At 39.3% G+C, this 13,166-nt stretch overlaps 1 protein-coding gene across 1 annotated transcript in view; it reads left to right on the forward strand.

The window, feature by feature from the left end:
- Positions 1-4,820: 4,820 nt before the first annotated feature.
- Positions 4,821-13,166, forward strand: part of ABT1 (activator of basal transcription 1) — a 499,518-nt gene continuing 491,172 nt past the window's right edge. The window contains exon 1 of the mRNA XM_044080697.1: positions 4,821-4,909. The gene's annotated coding sequence lies outside the window, so the exon portion shown is untranslated. The remainder of the gene's footprint in view (positions 4,910-13,166) is intronic.

A 13,166-nucleotide genomic window follows, 5' to 3' on the forward strand; every position in this document is an offset into this window, starting at 1 on the left:
TCCCAAATGGGGCATTGTACTTTATGATGGGTCTGATGAGTGACGAGTAGAGGGGTACTATAACCTCTTTTTTTCTAGATGCGAACCCTTTAGTAATTAGATGGGCCACATAGAAGGATTTCCTAACTACTTTGGCAATATGATTGTCAAAGAAGAGATTACTACCTACCTGGGTCCCCAGATCTCTTAGTACCTCTTCTGTATTAAGGGGGCTGCCACCTATGTGGTAATTCATGGGTGTTTTGTTTTTCCCAAATGGGATGACTATGCATTTTTTGGCATTTAACTTGAGGCCATGACTTTGACACCAAGTGTCCATCTCAGTAAGGCCTTTTTGGAGGATGTCCGTGTCAGATGGAGAGTCAATTCTGGCTCCAAGTTTGCAGTCATCAGCGAACTTGGTTAGCCATAGTCCTCCTGTGTTTGCCTGTACTTTTGAGAGGTATATGCCGAACAGTAGCGGCCCCAGGACCAAGCCTTGTGGGACACCACTTGTGACTGATTTAGATTCGGACCTGGAGCCTGCTCTTCTTACTCCGTGAGTTCTGTCTGTAAGTCAGTTGGCAACCCATCTTGTGACGTAGGGGTTTATGTTCAGGCTGGTGAGTTTTTCTATAATACCTGAGTGAGGAATGGTGTTGAACACCTTGGCGAGGTCAAGGTAGGCTGTGTGAACCACCTTTCACTCGTCTGTGACCTTGGTGACTGTTTCAAAGAAGTCAACCAGGTTTAGTAGGCATGATCTGCCCTTAACAAAGCTGAACTGGGTCGGGTCAAGTGTTTGGAAGTTCCCAATGTCTTTGTTAATGAGTTCCATGATCATGCGCTCCATAGCCTTGCAGATCAGGCTAGTCAGGCTTATGGGGCGATAGTTACCAGGGTCAGTTGTGGACCCTCCTTTGTGGAGTGGAATAACCGTTGCTGTGCACCATTCTATGGGCATGTAGCCTGTGGAGAGGCTGAGGTTTAACAGTGTGTTTAGGTGGGGGGTTAGTTTGTTCTGTAGTTTGTGCAAGACGCAAACCTGGGACACCATCTGGCCCCACTGATGCTGTGTTTTTGGCTTTTGAAAAGGCTGTTTTCACCTGTGAGTCTGTGATTTCCGGGTCACTACACTTTTCCGGTATTGTTGTGGGCTCTTTTGGAGGTGAGAGGCAGGTGAAGTTTGCACTGAATCTATCTGCCAGGATGTTGGCAATATCAATAGGTTTAGTATATTTTGTGCTATTTTGCACTAGCTTAGAGCATATCTGAGTTGCCACTTAGATTCTTGACATAGCTAAAGAAGGCATTGTGGTTATCTTTCGAATCCTTGACAATTTTTCTTTCGAAGTTAGCCTTGGATGATTTTATGAGGGACCTTAGTTTCTTACTGACACTGATCAGGGATGTCTTTCCTTCTTGGGATTTGCTTTTTTTCTGAACTAGTTTCCTCCTTTTATTGTATAACCTGTTTATGGCAGGGGTCCACCAGACTGGTTTCCTTCTCTTAGGGGAGTAAGTCTTGGTTTTGCAAGGGATCCATGCATCCTTGTAGGTGCTCATAGAGTGCATTTGTAAAGGATTCTACATCTTGGGCAGCGTTATCCTTTAGTGTGGGGGCTGTGAAACTTACCACCTCTGTCTTAAGTAAGGTGAAGTTTGCTTTAGAAAAGTTTTTCACTGTGGTTTCCTTGGTTGGGGGTGGTGGTGGGGTGTGGACATCCAGAGTGATTAGTTTATGGTCTGATCTAACCAGTGACAGGTTGACCTCCGGTGCAGAACACCTGTCGCCCATGATGGTGATGACCAGGTCCAATATGTTTTCACCTCTGGTAGGGGAGTTTACCAGCTGATCCAGGGCATTTGAGTTGATAAATTCCAGGAAGCACTGAGCCTGGGAGTTTGTACTCAAGTAGTTTTCCCAATTAATGATAGGTAATTGAAATCGCCCAATATCAGGGTGTTCGGTAGGACCTTCATGTTTTCCAGTGTCTCCAGAAAGGCACATTGGTGGTCCTGGGTCATGGAGGGTGATCTGTAGCAGGCCACAATTTGCATTGCAGATTTGCCCGACGTTAGTTGCACATGGATGATCTCAGCGGTAACATGCTGCGTTACTAACCTGGAGGTGTAGGTATCCTTGATGAATATGGATACACCCCCTCCTTTTGTGTTTCGGTGTGTGTTCTGTGGCCGAAATGTGTGGCATGAGTTGTAGCCCGGTAGTGCTGGAGTGCTCTCTGGAGCCTTGAACCAGGTTTTAGTTACTGCATAAATGTCGACGTTCTCCATACTAAGGAGTGCTTCAAGCACATGCATTTTGAGATTTAAACTCCTGGCGTTGAGTAGCATAACCCACATTTTTTTATTTGTGCAGTTTATGGAGGTGGGTTTGACTTTTGAGCCTTGCCTAAAAAAGGCACTATGGGGCAGCAAGAGCCTTGGCCAGTATTCAAAAGCCTAGGGGTGACAGGTGCAAGCCATCTCTTGCAAAGCAACGCGGCCTGTCAAGCATGTCATCCCAGGCTGACAGACACTGGATCTCCTTTGAATGACACCAGAAGCTTAGCCAATTGTTGAAATTGATCATTTTTTCTTTATACTGAGGTATCATTCTTGGTGAGGGCAGGATGCTACTCAGAGTCAGGGTCATACCCGCCTGGGCTACATGATCAGAGAGCTTTTCTATGTCTCTGTTCATGTAGTCCAGAGAGGTACGTTTCAGGTCATTCACACCAACATGAACAATGACAGAGTCATATTTGTACTTGTTCTAGAGTGACCCGAGTGCTTGTGTTATGTGGTAGATTCTGGCTCCCGGCAGGCAGCTAACAGTAACCTTCTTCTTGTCCAGCCTAGTGAGTGGGACGTCAGTGTGGCTGACTATAGAGTCACCTATTACTAGTGTGTTAGGTATGTTATTTCACCTTAAGGGCTGTGATTGTGAGGCACATTGATTTTGTGTTTTATGTGTTGTCTGGTTTGTGACGGGAGGTGCAGGTTTTTTGGGTGTCTGCTTTGGAGCTCTCGGATGCTTTTGCAGGTTTTTACTTAGAGCTTCCGAGTATGATTATTTATGTGTAATTTTTGACAGTGCTGGTTTAGTATGCCTGAATAGTAGGGTGAGCTGCTTAGTCGCTTGGTTGGTGAGGGGTGGATAAAGAGCCTTGCCCTGCTGGGCAATCAATTGTCGGGGTATATTAGTGCTTGCTATTAGGTCTGAGCAAGTGCTGGACTGCAGGATACTTTTTGAGTGCTTAGGTTGAGAGACTAGTTTTGAGGGAAAAACTGAAGAGGAGACTGAGTGGAGCAGGGAATAATTTAACTGTAGCTAACCGGTGCTGCGCAGCATGCAAAACCATGCAAACACGGTTTTTAAACTACTAACTTCTGGGCTGGAACCACTTCTCCAGGGACAGATGGCTGCTCAAAGTTCCCCTCTCTCATAGGTGAGCAGAGAAACTTCCCTCTATCCAAGTAAGGTATGGGCAACTCAGAAACTTGTAACACAGCCCTGAATTCAGCACTAGCCCGAATGTTTTTTTTTTTTTTAAAGATAAGGCAAAAACAATAAAAAGTACACTTAAAACAGCTTTAAAAGACTACAGGCAATCAGAAAAGGCTTTCATACTTTAGTGTGTAGCCTACAACAGTTAAATTATTTAAACAAAAAACGACTTTTTAAAAAGTGCAGGCAGTCAAATAAGTACATTATGTGAAAAAAAAGCTTTTAAATCACAATAAATGCTGGAAAATCAGAGTTTAGGTGGAAAACAGTTAAGTACTGCAAGAAAATACAGAAAACCGATATTTAATCACTTCAAAGACTCTCTTTTAAGCTAGAAGGCTTGTATCAGTTTAAGGCTTTCTAGTGCTTTCCAGTAGGTTAGTTACAGGAACGATGGGAAACAAGTGCAGATGTTGTCTTTTAAACCAGAAAGTTGAAAGAGATGGACAGCTTCACAAATGATAAACTCCAATTCCTGGGCCAAGAACCATTCCTCTTGTGGTAGACAGGCTACCTAGTACTTAACACTCCCACTGATAAGCTAGAAGGCTCCACTCCAACACAAAAGCTTTGGGGGGGGGGGGGGGGCTCAGAAGCTTAGACAGTCCTGGATACAGCAAATCTGTACCTGGACTAGACTAGTTACAAGAAAGGTGGGGATCAAGTGCAAACATGGGCTTTAAAACCAGAAAGTTGAGAGAGATGGAAAAACTGCCCAAAAGGCCAATAAACTACAATTTCTGGGCCAGAACCACTCCTCTTGTGGTAGATATGCTACCTAGTGCTTACTACTTAGGGTTACCACCTATCCCATGTTGCGAGGGACAGTCCCACTTTGGGCAGTTGTGTCCTGACAAAAAATATTAAAAATGGCAAATGTGCTGAGATTGCAGGACATAATTATATCCTATATTTTATGTAATAGTCGCATAAAACAGTTATTCTGTATCTAAAATACCTAAATGTTATAAGAAACAGAATAAGCAACTAAAATGCTACAAGAATAAGCTTTTATTTAGTCAAAAAGTTAAGTTCTATCCTTTGTACTAACAGGCCTGTAAAATCTGATGTTTGTCCCAAAAATGTCCCACTTTGGCAATTTGAAAAGGCGGCAACCCTATTTACCACTCCCACTGATAAGCTAGAAGGCTTACATTTATATATTATATACCGCTCAACCGTACTGAACTCCTCGATAAGTAACGGTGTTAAGGACAAACTATTGGGGTGCCACGAATTCACGAGTGGCCCGTGTAATTTCCCGGTTTTTTTTTTTTTTTTTTTTTTAAAAGACTTTGTTCCTGGCGTCATCACGTGCAGGGCCTGCGCGCTGACATCAGCATTCATGAGGTAGACAGCCTATCAGAATGTCGAGCAGTAGGCACAGCTTTCTTCCCCCAGCCAGCTTCTCATTCTCAGGTAAGGCCAAAAGGCTAATGCATTATGTGCGAGAGAATCGGCAGTCTTTTCCCTATTTTTTTTTTCTTGTGTGCGTTCAGAGAAACAAGAATCCTCACTTTTTATGCTTGTGTGTTTTCTTTCTTTATGCTTCGAACGGATAGCAGGCAGCATCTGTGTCTTTCTTGTGTGTGTTTTCTTTGCAGAAGGTTCTGTATTGAACGGCAGATATCACTTCTCACTGTTATGAAACTGAACCTTTCTTGTGTGTGTGCTTATGAAACCGCAGCTATTGTAGTGTGTATACTCATCTGTTTTTTGTATTGCTTTATGAGTTCTGTTATTCAAAACGATATGTCAAGGTATGTGCATGGAAGCTAATATCATTCCTGGATGTTATTACGACGACCACGTAAGCCATTTTATAAGATGCTCATTTCACTAGAAATTTGAAGATAATGAAAGCAAATTTGGTACTACTGAGCATTGTATTAAATATATCATAAAATTATTAAATACCAGTAGAATTCTGGAGCTGATAAAACTTGTCATTTTTTTTAAGGGAAGTATGAATTATAAGACTGATAGCGACGTAGGGATGATAACCTCTGTTAACCTAACTTTCTCTAATGTGCTGAACATTTTGTTACTTATATAGGCTTTTAAGGGGTTGTTAGCTTCTGAATTAAATATATTCTTACTATGGCTATTTCCTGGCTTTTCATAATATCTAGCTTTCAGCTGGTCAGTGGTCAGACAAAATAATATTATCACTGTTTGTAACACATTTGGCACTATCCTGTTGTTTTAAGTACCTTAAGTGCATTTACATTCTCAACGATGCTTAAGGTCAGTCTGGCCCCAGTAGACTGATTCTTGGCAGTTTTTGTTCAGTTTGATGGCAAGAAGGAGCAAAGTAACAGTTAGATCCTGCAATCTTAAAGTAAAGTCACTATGATGAAAAATTACGGCAGCCATCTCTCTTGCAACTTTATACTCGGACTGTCACATTTATGGATATCCAAATGATACCTGCTGTATGCACCATGGAACTTGGATGCATTTTCTGCCAATAACATAGACTCAGAATCTCTAGAAGTTATTCAGATATGACAATTTAATGATACACATGACAAATCAGAGAGAGTAAAACCCTTCAAGGACAGTACACTAAAGCAGTTTTCTGTTACGCAAATGAAGTGTAGAAAACGGCTAGGCTATGCTGAAACTAAGCTTTACTCTGTGTTTTAATAGCTTGCATGGCATGAAAATAAGTAGCAGTACAGGAGGAGAGACATTAAATGCCATGCAGCTGTGTATGTTTATGAACGTTGTTCTTTGCTGCGTAGCTACTTAAGTGTCTCGTATATTGGATAGCCATGCCTTGGATCAGTACTACGAAAACATCTGTTAAATAGAAATGTGGCACGTGTGATATAGCATTGGGGGTGCAGTGATCTGCCCAGCTGTGTACCCTCTGCATAAATGCAGTGCACTTTGTGTTCAAGTAATACACGGGGGGGGGGGGGGGTTACACATTGCTGGTCTGTTCTGTATCTCCATTTTATACATTTATTTTATTTATTTACTTACCCACTCACTTCTTTGGATAATCATCTGAGTTCATTAGGTCCAAAGGCTTATTTCAGGGATGACCAATGATCACTGGTTAGTGAAAGATCTGTAATTCCTGGAGGAGTATTGTAGCATGTAGCATATCGTAACATTCATGCTGAGAGTTGAAATGCCAGCTATGTGCATTCGTTTCTAACCCCTTTTTACAATGCATAGCTGATGGGTAAGTAGTTAATAATGCAGTATAATGTTGTGGCAAGATAAACCTTTATCCCTGGGTGCCCCTAGTTCTATAAAAGACCATAGGTGCCAGATGGCCATATTTTGGCTGTCTGTTCTTCAGTTTGCGTTTGAAAATTGGTGTCCCACAATTCCATTGGAGTGGGCAGGGGTTACATAATTATGCATGCAAGTTTTGTTAATCGGCACACAGATTTGTACCTTTTTTCATGGACCTTTGTCGAGATTTTTGATGTTTCCAGGTTGAGAGGTGTGTTTTTTTATATATATATATATATATATATATATATATATATATATATATATATATATATAGGAGAGAGATGTGTGTGTAAAACCAACATGAGGTTTAAATGAATAATCCTAACTAATTATTATTTCTAGTTCATTATAGGTATTAATTGCTCAATACAAAATAAAAAAAATCTTCTTGCATATGGATACTGTAGACTGTACCTTCCAAAAGGAATAACTTCAAGTCTTATGGTGGTAAATGAAATATGGTGATTACCTGACCAAAAGGAATAACTTCAAGTCTTATGGTGGTAAATGAAATATGGTGATTACCTGACCAAGTAGCAAGTGAATCATGCTGCAAAGTTTCCTGATTATATAAATTAGTAGGTGGTAGAAGAGTATTATCAGCAAACTTTCTACAAGTAATGGTATCTGAGGTATTTCCATACATGATATAAAAAGAAAAGGTTCTAATACAGAACCTTTGGAATGCCACTAGAATTGGGTCTGTGTGTCGACATAGTTAACACTCAATAAATGCCAGTTTAGACACTTTATAATCCAATTTGAGATACATGGGGGGGTTGATATTATATAACCTAAAATGATTGACCATTATGTCACATGGGAATTCTGTCAAATGCTTTTGTCAAATCTAAGTGCACTACAGCTAATGGGTGGACCTGGTCAACAGTTTCAAGGACAGAAGTGCAGAACTTAATAGGTTTGATGTGCAAAAGCTTCTTGACAAAAAGCCATGTTGTAAAACTTCACTGATTTCTACAAGGTGCACAGGGAATACATTTAGCAGTACTTTTTCAAACCATTAACCAAAGATACATTTTAAGCAAGTTTTGCTGTTCCTGGAACCTGCTGGCCCGCAGCTTTCAAAGTTTGGCTTAACAGTAGCATTTCTCCAGTTGTCTGATACAAACCTTGACAGCAGCAAGGGCTGAAACATACATACATATAAATCCCAAAATTGTATCCTTAGGAAAATCGGAGGAATATTGTCAGGACCTACTTTATTTCCTGGAAAGCCTGCCAGTGTATCTCTTTTATGATGGATGGACAATGTTCAAATTCAAGGAGTTGTAAGCTTGCACAATGGTCATTGAATGACTTGGTATCAAAACACCTACATGTGTTTTTACTGCAACTAATAGTAGGCACATATTGTGTCCTTTATATACAAGATGAAATGAATAAGGGGAGCAGTCACCTTAGTTTTGGCAAAATTGGAAAAAAAGTTTTTCTTGTTGGTTTGTTTTTTTGGTAGTTTCCATCCAGTTGTTTTTCATATCTGTTCATATCTACTACTTCCTTTGTACAGTTTTATTCCACCAAAGTGTTCTTTATCAAGTGATTTACTTATTCTTGCCCCTAAGGGTATGCTTCTCAATTACACTGTATCAAGTCATTAAAACCTAGCTAACCAATACCACTTAGAGTAATAATGTCAAACGCATTCATGCAGAAATGTTGAAACAGTTGCATATTTAACTGTATAATACTGTTCAGATTCTCTAAGTTAGTAACTCAATTGTATAAAAATAGTACTGTTTTGATACTTTAAGGATCAGTTTTATTTAGCAGTAGAAGAAGAAAATCATACAGAACTTAATGATGCTGAGCCATGTCAAGTAAATGGACAGAATAACAGTAAGAGTGCATTGAATTTAACAGTGCCTGATGGTGCTAATCTGATTAATGATGCTGTATCTGTTGATTTTAATCGGTCTCAGGCACATAGGGGGATGTTGCTTCTAGGAATGGGTCTGCTTTAGTCGCAGACATGTTGCCAATTAGTGAAACTCCCATTGATAACCCCAGTGGTCTGGTACATTTGAATACAGACTCGACAGATGTGATTCATATTGTACATTCCAATGTGCATTCTGGAATGAATTTATACCCCGATGTACAAATTATTAAGGATAAGCCAACTACATCTGGGGTTAGCTCTGATGTCGTGGTTAGACCTAAAACATCGAAAGAGTTAGTTGGGCATTATACCAATGTGAATCAGTGTTTACCTTTTCCTCTGCCAATACGCATGGAGAAAGGTCCGAGGAGGACCCGCTCCATGAGTCGTGGCAGACAGAAAAGGAAGCTCTCAGGGGAAGTTCCATCACATCAAACATTGAAAAAGATGTGGAACGGCAAACATTAATACAAAATTTATCTAGTGTTATATTAACTAAAGATGATTTAGCTCTATTGGAGAAGGGATTGAATTTTATCCCCAGAAGCCAGAGTAGGCTCGTTGATACAGTCTTCGATTTGAAATTATTCTGCAGAAGTGTGATGTTAAAGTTTTTGTATAAAGGGATGAGTGATGAGCATGTTGATGGAGGACAACCATTTTTTAAGAATTTAAGTGAATATGTACCTGCACACCATCCTCTCGTAGAGGCATTTTTCAAGCTAACTGAAGATGAGCTGCATGATTATTATGCCAACAGGAGTGTGAATAGGAAATTTTGGAGGAAGGACAATCTCACCTTTAAGGAGAGGCAGAGCCTTAAGAGATTACAGAATGATTCTAGTATTATTATACGACCGGCTGATAAGGGTGGCCATGTTGTTGTGATGGATATGCTGAATTATTGTGCTTCTATGGAATCTATGTTGTGTGACAGGTTTTATGAGGTGACTAGCTTAGATGCTGTGCATGACATCATTAAGTATGTCAGTGACACATTATTAGATATTTTTAGGAGTCAGTTGATAGATAAAAATTTCTATGATTATTTGACAATTAATAAACCTCTCATTCCCAGTATTCACGGACTACCAAAAATACATAAGGATCCCGGCAACCCACCCATGAAGACCGATAGTTTCTGGTCGTGGCTGGGTTACAGAGCATCTATCTGCTTATATAGAGAAACACCTCAGATATGTTTTTAAACAACAATGCCTATGTGTTGAGAGATTCCAAACAGTTCTTGATCGAACTCTATGAAAGTACTAAACAATGTGATGACATCAACGGGCTCTTATTTGTGACTTTTGATGTGCAGTCTCTTTTTACTGTTATTCCCAATGGGCTAGGACTCACTTATGTTTATGAATATCTGAAAGAGCATAGTGAGTATACTGCAGTTAAAATTGATTTGATAGTCCACTTCCTAGAGCTGGTCCTTGAGAACAATTTATTTATGTTCAAGGACACAATATACAGACAACTTGGTGGCGTGGCTATGGACACACCTTGTGCCAATAGCTACGTCAACATGTTTTTGGCATACTGGGAGGAGCATGTATTGTTTTGTGAGACCTTGTTTAATACACGTGGTTTTCTGTCGACGTTTCGTCAATGACCTTTTTGTTCTTTGGAAGGGGTCAGTGACACAACTTCAAACTATGTTATCTGTGATGAATAGTTTAACCACCTGTCTCAAATTTACGATGCAATACTCATCACAGAAGATACAATTTCTAGATTTATATGTGGAGAAGCTGCCGGGCGGTATGATAAACACAGGGGTCTATCGTAACGCCTGCTACAGCAACTCTTTACTTATGAGGTCAAGCATGCACCCACCATTTGGTTTTAGAAATATGAGGGGCCAGGCAATTAGGGCTTCTAGATTGAACCCTATGGATAATGGCTTTATTACTGAGTTGGATGACCTCAAAGACAGGTTAATAAATAGGGGATATGGTGTACAAGAGGTTGATCAACATCTAAAGGAAGCCCAAGGGCTTCGTTCCACAGTTGCTATACCATATTTTGGGCCAGGTTGTCCTCTAAATACTATGGTGAACAGTAGTACTCAGTCATACGTTAGATTTATAACCAACTTCTCATCTGATCATTGGGAGGTCAAAGAGATCATTGGCAAATATTGGGGCATACTGCAGGTTGACGAAGACCTGAAAGGGATAGTAGGACATGAACTCCGCTTTACATATAGAAATAAGAACAATTTAAAAATAATGCTCTGTTATCCGAAGTTTGATAGAAATTCTAGGGTTTTTGGACATACTAGACCCTGTATGCACTGTAATTTCTGCTCTTTTATAGATGTAAGTACTTCCTTTTTCACATCCTGATTTGAAAGTAACTTTTGACATGACTATAGAAGCAGATTGCATGACTTCTCATGTTGTGTATTTGGCTACTTGTAAATCATGCGGCTCATTCTATGTGGGTAAGATTAATCGTCCTCTGCGAGATAGGATAAGAGAGCATGTTTACCATATTAAGAAAGGTAACCTACATAATGCCTTGGCGAAACATGTATCTCTGTTTGGTGCAGGTCATGGATTTTTATTTAGGGTTTTAGAGGTAGTTACTCCAAATAAGAGGGGGGGGGGTGATATTCTGAATTATACAGAGAGCAAAGAATGTGAATGGATAGTTTTGTTGAGAGCAGATCGAGGATCAGGCCTTAATGAACGTGCCTCGATCAAACCCAGGTTGAGGCAGCGTAGGAATATTAGATGATGAATGTATGTAATGTTATCTTTAGTGTGCATATGCATATGATGTCTTTTATATGCTTTTATATGTATTTATGTATGTTTGTCGATTTGCTTTTTATATTTATAGGTTAAGTTATGCATATATTGTTTGTATCAGAACTGCTGTTTTTATTTGATGATACTGCTTTGTGTTTATTTAATGTATAACATGATAGGCTGGTTAATTAGTGTTGTTTCCCTTATATTCTGGTATTTCTGGTTTTAATTGTAGATCTGATGAAGCTATCATAGCGAAAGTGCTTATCTGTTCAATAAAACCCGGTGCTTTTTATATAATTGGACTTATTGACTTGTGGATTCGTTAAACTGGGAATTACTTTTGCCTCATTTCAGTTACTTTTATTTGATTTCAGCAGTAGAACAGACTGGACTATATGCAGTCAGCTATTACATGGATGTGATAAGGCAACATCTAGATTGTTGGAGCCTCTGATAGAGAAGGGAATATTCTGATTCTGAATCTTGGATGGTAGAAATCTTTCTGATGGCTTGTGTGCTAATGTCTTTAGCAAAGAAACCCTGCCTGCAAATTAAATTTTCTAAGAGATGTATATAATCAACCTTGAATGATAGTTCCATTCTTCTAAACCCACGACATGCCACCTAAGCTAATGCAGTATCTTTTGAATAGGAGCCCAAAAGTTTGTCGACAAATCTACCAAATGTCAACACAATGAAGAAAAGCTAAGGAAACAACTTCAACTGATAATGGACTTTGCTATTTACTCCTGTTATATGACCTTGAAGTTGGTATATATAAGTCCTGGTAGTGTCCTTCCACATGAAGAGGCTTGCCACCTTGAAAAAAAAAATGTTCCTTTGAGGTTTGCCAAAAGTTGTTTCAGCATGTTTTCATTCTGTTGGCATTAAATAGGTTTGCTGTCAGTGGATCAACATGCTTCCTCCTGATTATGAGAGAACAGATGATATCCTTCACTATAATGGATATACCATTTTCTTTTGCAAAGACCATTAACATTTTTAACACCTTTATTAAATTATCACTTAAGACATAGACATGCATTTATATAAAAGAAAAAAATATTAACTTGTTTCAATTGACATAGATTACACATCAAATATGTGTTTTTGTATAACTGTTATCAGTTCTGCATTGCATAAATTGCTCATTTCCTGCCGTCTTCCTGCAGAACATTATTCCTTGTGTTTCTCACAAGTTCCATTTATTTCTATGTAATTTGCTCTTACTCTTTTTTTTTAAAGAACCCACTGCCAGTTTTTTTTATCTCCTATTACAATATTCAATACTTCAAATGCAGTTAGTTTAGACTTTTATTTCCCTTTTTTAGTAATTGTTTTTCTGCAGCCACCAGAATTGTACTTAACAAGGCCTTACTACGTCTAGCCAATTCAGATCCTGTGTCCCAGCTCAAAAGAATCATTTTTCATCCATTTGCTCACCCAATATTTCTGACAGAGTACTCTGTGGGGATTTTTTTTAAAGTCTGTTAACTCATTGCGCTCCCCAAACTTCTGTTCCCAGTTATATCTTTCTTCCTCATCACACCTCCAATCTTTGCCATCTACCTGAGAAAGAATTGTTTGAAGTCTGCTTGGGGTATAAAAATACCCATGCAAACACTTCTGAGCAAAAATCTTAAACCTAGACTTTGTTTCATCCTTGGGGGGCATACATATGTCCTTCCTTTGCTCCTTTGTAAATTGCTTGTCCAGTCTGTTCTGAATCTTTTCTAACATCCTCTGATTCTTA

Source organism: Protopterus annectens, chromosome 8.part0 (genome assembly GCF_019279795.1).
Source record: "Protopterus annectens isolate FY-2018-M chromosome 8.part0, PAN1.0, whole genome shotgun sequence".
Lineage (NCBI taxonomy): Eukaryota > Metazoa > Chordata > Ceratodontiformes > Protopteridae > Protopterus > Protopterus annectens.